Source organism: Grammomys surdaster, unplaced genomic scaffold, assembly GCF_004785775.1.
Source record: "Grammomys surdaster isolate TR1022 unplaced genomic scaffold, NIH_TR_1.0 125925, whole genome shotgun sequence".
Lineage (NCBI taxonomy): Eukaryota > Metazoa > Chordata > Mammalia > Rodentia > Muridae > Grammomys > Grammomys surdaster.
The window spans coordinates 1,564,181-1,572,406 of record NW_021620749.1 but is presented as its reverse complement, the minus strand read 5'-3'; positions in this window follow the sequence as shown (position 1 = coordinate 1,572,406).

Below are 8,226 nucleotides of genomic sequence, written 5' to 3'. Positions count from 1 at the left end.
ACACTCACACACACACACACTCCACACATACACATACCCTATTCTTAGACACACAGACACACACACACACACTACACACCACACACACACATACCACATACACGCACATACCACACTCACACACACACACTCCACACATACACACACCCTAATCTTAGACACACAGACACACACACACACACTACACACCACACACACACATACCACATACACGCACATACGACACTCACACACACACACACTCCACACATACACATACCCTATTCATAGATACACAGACACACACACACACACCACACACACACATACCACATACACACACATATCACACATACACACATCATACTACACACCACATCTTACACACACACACACACACACACAAACACACACCACACATACCACACATACCACACACACACACATACCACACACACACATACCACACACACATACCACATACCACATATACATCACACACACACACACACACACACACACACACACACACACACACACACTATTAATATTCCTGAACAGACATTTCTCTTTGTGGTTTGAAGATGAAAAGTCCCCCACAGGCTCATGTGCTGGAGTACCTGGTAAAGTTGTTTGTCCTCTATGACAACTGAAGTGTCTCCAGATGTTGCAAAAATCCCCTGGGGAGGACAAAGGATCCCTTGCTCCTCCCTTGAGACCTATTAGTCTTGACCCTGCTCTTCATGATAGAGACCCATGCATCCCACTCTGAGGGCTCTGTGTTCTATTGGTATCCACTAACAGCTGTTGGCCATCTCAGGCCACTCTTGCCTTCAATGTCTTGCTCATGTCAAAGGATTCATTAGCTCATTTTTTTGTTAGTTGACTGTTGTCACCTGGCCTCTGGCATTCTCAAGTCTTTCTATGCCTGTTGCCATCAGGAAGCCAGTTCTGCAGTGTCCTTCTCTTGTATCCCAGTCCTTGCTGCAGAGGACTGACCCCTGAAAGCCTCTGGAGAATATGGCTCTGTTCACCAGCACATTCATTCCTATGGCTCTGGAGGAGATCTGACAGCAGGCTTTTGGTTCTGCTCCACAGAGAATATTTGCCAGTTCTCTAGAACCTCTGGGATTTATTCTGGAGCTTTCCCCTACCCTTTGAGGTTTCTCTAATCTCAGCTTTAGGAATTTTCTTGTATAGATCAATACGCAGTCAAAGATTGCAGGGAATCCTTTGCAAATATCTGGAACTCCCTCTGCACCTGTCTTGGTCTTGATCTTTGTTCTTCTGAGCCATGGTTTCCCTTGCAACTCTGGTGAAGGGGATGCATTCACCATGTTTTCTAGACATCCATTACAGCAGCATGCCCTCTGCCTTTATGTTGATTTGGAATGGCTCCCTTCACATGTCTATCTATTGATCTCATACTTCTTTCCTCCTTTGAGGAAAATGTCTTAACCTCCTGTCTGCTGCCTGGACACTGTCTGTTACTACTGAGAGGTCTGGGTCCTGCTGTTGGGTTGATGTTCCAGATTCAGGCTCTGCTTCATCTCTCAGCCCCTGTTATTCCTCGTGTTGGTCTGTTTGCCAGGAATGAGATAACAAAGTGCAGGTCAGACTGCAGGATGATACGGTAAGAGTCTTGACTCACAGCCACAGGGAATGACAGGGTGAAATGGGCAAATGGAAGGCTGGCCTCACCCCGAAAGTGCCATTTCCTCTGATTTCCTGTGGAAGTTTTAGAGCCGAGTTGAATGGTAGAGTTAAATGGTAGAGCCAGGCTTTCAGGGGAGAGACACCTTCTCTACATGGCACGGTGTCTTGCAGATAGCAACCTGCAGCTGAATGTAGTCTCTGGTGACACTGAGCTGAGAACTGAATCCATGGCTGGTGTTGTCAGCAGACAAGAGAACGTGTTCTTGGTATGTGAGGTGGAAGCTGAAATACCTACTACAGAGTTCATGGCAGAACCCAGACTTGGCTGTGGTCACATGGTCAGTTTACAGTCAGGAGGACAAACAACTGGAATTTACTGTCTTGTGACTCTGAGGTCAAGGAGTCAGACAGCATCTTCTCATGCCAGCCTTGTCACTTTGGGTGTGTCTGTATCCCAATCTCCTTTTATGTAAAGACACCAGCCATGTTGGATTAGGACCCATCTTGTGAACTTGTTTGATCTGGCTCATCTCTTTAAAGTCCTGATTTTATAAACAGGTTGATGGCTAGGTATTTGACATATAAAATTCAGAGACATGCATAGAAACAGGGCCTGTCCCCAGCACCGGGTGAACAGGTTGGGGGGAGGCAGCACTGTGAAGAGAGAACTGGAAGGCTCTGCCTGCTCCACAATTGAGACAGGGCAAATAATTAAAACTCAACAAAGCACAATTTCATGAGCTGCCAGGGATGCTGGGGATTGGGAGTCCTGCCAGCAAGCCCACAGTGCATCCTTTGGCAAATGCCACTGACCTTTGTATCACAGAGAAGGCTACAGGGGTGACAGGCTGGTTCTGTGAGCACCACAGACAGCCCTAGTCTCCAGGACAGGCTTGCTCAGTTAATTGGGCTGAAAGCAACTGTGGGTCATAAAATGACCTTTTCCTCTATAAACATGGAATAATAATTCAAAGCTTAAGAAGACAGTGGCGTCAGGTAAGTCTGCTGCACTGAAGCTTGGAAGAGGAGCTGTGTTCTGCTCCCTCAGCTGCCTCACCAGTCCCTTCTCTCCCGATTCTGGTAGCTTGGGAAAGAAAGAATGATTCCACCTAACATCAAAGAAGGATGAAAGTCTGAGGGCATAAACAGCACATGAGTTTAGAGGATGAAAGGTGAGGAGGAAGGGGAGGAAAAAGGGGAGGAGGAAGGGGAGGAGGAAGAGATAGATCAGAGGAAGGAGGGATGGGGGAGTGGAGAGAGAAGGTGAGGAAGAAGATGCTGAGAAAGGGAAGCACAACAAACTCTTAGTAACTGCAGTGAGCAATAACACACACACACAGATACACACATAATACACACATATATACACACACATACACACACACATACACACATACACACACAGATACACACATAATACATACACACATACACACACATACACATATACACACATACAATCACATACACATACTTACACACAGACACACACACATACAGACACACACACATACACACACACATACACATACTTACACACACAGACACACACAGACACACAGACACACACACACACACACACACACACACACACACACACTGCAGAAAAGCTGCATAAATGGGACCAATAATATGTGGAGACAGAGGGCAGAGCAGGACAGCAGTCTGCTGGGCCACATCGCCTGCCAGTTCCTTAACAAGGCCACAGCCTCCTCCTCTGGCTAACCCATCTCCCTCATAAAGACAGCTAAACCCAATAAACTATGGTCAGAAGAAATTTGCTTTGCTAGAATTAAAAAAACAAACAAACAAAGAAGTTTTAGAAAGAAGGCTTCAAATCAACAGCATAGAGATTTTTGAAAGACTCTGTTTATCATTTGCAAAGAGAAAATTCTTACATGTCCTTGGAAGGCATGTCTCCAGTTTTCCTTCTTGTGTTAGCCTTCACACTGGGTGACTGCTGGAAATGATGATGTGTTCTGAAATAATCAGCCTGTTCCTTGCTGGGCTACATGACTTATAAGAATAGTAGACAGCCTCTCCCTCTTTCAAGAGGTGTAAAGCCCAGGTGAAAAGACAAGACTCACAGGCAGTGGCCCCCATCGTATGCCATGACCATTGGCATCTGCTTCTAGGAGAACTCTGCAGAGTGCAGAAACAGAGAGACCCCTGGCATGGAGCCCAATGACAACCTGCAGATTGGTAATGTTCAAAGCGGCAAAAAGATAAGCTATGTGGGAACCCATGGGTTACTGTCAGGGTGGGGCTACTGGGGCTTATAGGCTGAAGAGATGCCCAGGACTGTCCCCAAAGTTGACTGGGAAGCAGTCAAGGCAGGAAAAGAAGGGGTATCATAGAATCTAGAAGTCATAAGCCAAATCCTGCTGCAGTCCTTTTGAAGGATGGGTTGTATTCTTTGGCAGTACCAAAGCTTTCTGTGTAGGGCTTAAGGGTGCTGTATAGGCACATGGTGGTATCTGGACTGTAAAATGTGAAGATGCCAAGCAGCAAAGTCAGAAGTAGGAGGGAGACTCGGGGTAGCTTCCTTCCTCTCTCCCTCCCTCCCTCCTTCCCTCTCTCCCTCCCTCCCTCCCTCCTTTTTTTTTCTCTCTGCTGATTGAACCTGGGGCCTCCCACATGTCAGATAAGGTGTCCACTGTTGAGCTACACCTTGAGTTCCTTTCTCCTTTTTACTTTGAGACAGAGGCTCACTAAGTTGTCCAGGTTGGCTTTGAAATTGACATCCTCCTGCCTCAGCCTCCCAAGAAGTTGGGATTACAACAGGCTTTCAGGCAGCTAGGATTATATGAGGTCTGGCTTAAAATAGGCCTAAAAAATTCTTCTCCACGGTGTCTGAAGAATGATGCATTTGGCATAAAAGTCTAATTAAAAGCCCAATCAAAAATAGAGTATGCCTATAGTTTCATCAATTTTGTGGCCCACTCCCTCAGGCAAGAAGATGTCTTTACTGCATGAGTATACACACACACACACACACACACACACAGAATTTTCATAAATTATAAATTATAAAACCTGACTATATTTAACACAGCAAAGGTGAAACATAAATTGAAATGTAGTATATGAAACTATAAATCTGACTCTCCTGAAGTTCTTTCAACATTTATTTCTAAGCTCAATTCAGTATACTTAGTTCATATATGCGCACACACACACACACACATACACACACATACACACACATCTATCTATCTATCTATCTATCTATCTATCTATCATCTATCTATCATCTATCTATCATCTATCTATCATCTATCTATCTATCTATCTATCTATCTATCTATCTATCTATCTATCTATCTTAGGTAAACAGAGGCAAACTTATAATGTTTCTGTTTTTAGTAGAGGAATGGACCCCGAGGATCAGAGGCGTTGACAAAGTTATATACAAAAGTATTTGTCACACCCTGGATTCAGTTCGCAAATTCCTGGCTCTTGTGGCATCTACTGTGTCATGTGGTGTGATCTGTGGGAAGCTGTGTGTGGAGAAGCCAGAGCTGATTGAACATCCACGGGCTCCCCATCTGCAGTGGTGGATGGGGCTGTTTGAAGATGCATTGCAGCTGATGGGGTGGCTGGCTTTTTGTTCTCTTGTTGCTGTTTTCTGTCCAGCTATCACAGTGTAAAGGGGATCCAGGGATGGTGGAAGGAGCACAGAGGACCCTCTGCAAAGACGTCACCATTTTAGACAAGGAATTTGAACAGCTGTAGATTTTGACATCCATTGGGAATCCTGAAATGCCTCCCCTTGGATACTGAAGGACATCAGTATAAAAAAAACAAACAATAACCAAGATGACCCTAAAAGGGAGATGGGGCTAGGTGGAGGTGGTAGAAGAAAGTCTAGAAGGTTTGCATGGAGGGAATGGTGTGTGTGTGTGTGTGTGTGTGCACATGTGGGTAGAAATATGTATGCATATATGTGTGCAGAAATGTTTATGTATGTGTTCTCATATTTAAGTATGTATGTGTGTATATATGTGAACATGTATACACATGAGTATGTGTCTGTCCCTTATCATTGTTTTAAATAGTTCTCAAATTTACCTGCTTATTAGAGCCACTCAGAAAAGTTAGCCCTAGCCCTAGCTAGGCGTAGTCCTCAGCCCCAGTGTCAGAGGTTCTGAAATGTTGGCTATGGAGTTCTTTTAATCTCAGATTGAAGGGTGGTTCTCCAGGGACCCCAGAGCCCTGAAAGTCTCATTGGCCACCTTAGGAGACGGTGACTGTGTGCTTGAAGCTCACTCACTCACAAGCAAGTTCTTCTACCTCCACAGGTGAGTGTACCTGTGCCTCTGTGGGCATGCCTGATTTTGCTTGTGTGTGTGCCCATGTCTCAAAGACAATGGGTGCAATTTGCACACTTACAGGAGGCAGCTGTCCTACTGAGGAAGGCTAAGACACCCTCCAAGTGGCAAACAGGCATGACATTCCTCCATAAGGAGCTTTCCTGTTCTCTGAAGAGTCCTCCAGGGCCCATGTCATGAAATTGAGTGTGAGAGCCTGCCAAAACAGAGCACTTATCATAGTAACTTTCCTATTGTGATAAGACAACATGACAAGGCAACTTAGAAAAGAAAGTGTTTATTTGGGGCTCATGGTTTTAGGAGGTTACAATCCATGAGCATCATGGTAGGGAATACGGCAGCTGGCAGTCCTGGAGCAGTATCTGAGAACTCACATCTTGAGACAGAAACTTAAGGCAGAGAATGAGAGAGAGACACACACAGACAGAGAGACAGAGAAAGAGACAGAAAGAGTGACAGAGAGAGACCGAGAGGGATAGAGATAGAGAGAGATGGAGAAACAGCAAGAAGGACAGAGACACACACAGACACAGTGACAGAGAGTTAGAGAGACAGAGATAGGGAGAGTGGGAGAGAAAGGAGATATAGGGTAAAAGAGAGACAGACAGACAGACACACACAGAGAGAGAGAGAGAGAGAGAGAGAGAGACAGACACACACACACACAGAGACAGAGAGACAGAGAGAGACAGAGAGACAGACACACACACACACAGACAGAGAGACAGAGACAGAGAGAGACAGAGAGACAGAGACAGAGAGAGACAGAGACATACAGATTGGGAATAGTGTGGGAATTTGAAACACCAGTTACTCATCTCCTCCAAACAAGGTCACACCTCCTAATAAATTCCCAAATGATTCCACCAACTGGGGACCAAGTATTCAAATATATGAGCTTAGGGGGGCAAGTCTTATTCACACTACCACAGCGGCAGACTTACATCACAGACACTGAGGATGGATGTTAGGGATCAAGACATTTCATTAAAGGCTCTCTCTGTGGTCCCTCCTTGGTTTGTAGATGGTGACTTCTCTGTACGTCCTCCCAAGGTTGTACTCTGTCTGCTTGAGTCTTAATCTCATGAGGACACCAGGAGTTTTGGGCTAGGCCATCTTAATGTGATTAGCTCTATGAAAGACTGAGCCCAAACAGCCATAATTCAAGCTCCTGGGGATTAGTGAATTGTGAAGTAGTGTGTCAATTCAGGCCACGATAGCACCCACCTCCTCCCCCACCCATCTTAATCCCCAGCAATTGTACATTTGAGTAATCAAAGTTGCAGCCCAGCCTGGAATGTCCAATCCAAGCCCCTTCTTTTGGAATTCTAGCATCTGTTTCCTTCTTCCCAAGCTCCAGGAAACTGCAAGCACACACACACTCTTCTGTGTTTTACTAGGAAATTCAGGCCTGCTGCATCATTTGGTGAACAGGTAAAGACTGGCTTTTGGTGACATCTCTGCTTTTCTTCTCTGTAGGAGACCAGGCTGTAAAAAACCCAGATGGAACTTTGTTAAGTTTGAACTGAGGGGTTGTGTCTGCCATCATATGGTGCCTGGGGGCTCAGATTGCCAAGTCTGGTGTCTCCTGGGAGGAGGGAGTGGTTGCATCCTCAGAAGCTACATGGTTCTCCTCTGAGGATGAGTGGGCTTCCATTTATCTGGGCTGTTTGCAGAGCAGTTAGCACTAAGGTCTTGGGTCTACTTCCAGGACCTGGGGATACCTAAGGATATCATGGGCCTTCAAAAGGACGAATTGGAAGCACAAAAGGGACCAGGAAGGAGAGAATGAAGAAGATGCTGTCTTTATTTATATGATCGGGACATGCACTAACTTGTATGTGGTACACAATATGTACATGTAATACATATGTATAGGGGCATACATGTATGCACATACTGTATGCGGTATCATCCACCTATTTCACTCTGTGAAATAGGCATCCTGGTGAACATCCAGTGCTTCCACTTGGAAGACATGACGTCCATGACAGTGGCTCTGGGTTAGGGGGTTGGGCACCCATAGGAGCTGTAGGTGAGGCTCTGATCTTCTGCTTCCTCTTCTCACACCCCTCCCTCCCCATGTGTGTACTAGAGCTGCTGGCCTCATCCTTTCCATTTGGAGACACACGGAGGATGCCGTAATGTTAGAACTGGGAACAGAAAGCTGACAACTTGGGGAGGAGAACACAGCTGAGCCGAGAAGAGGGAATCAGTGGACAGGGGTGTCGTGGAGATTGTTCTGGGTACAGGAGGCACT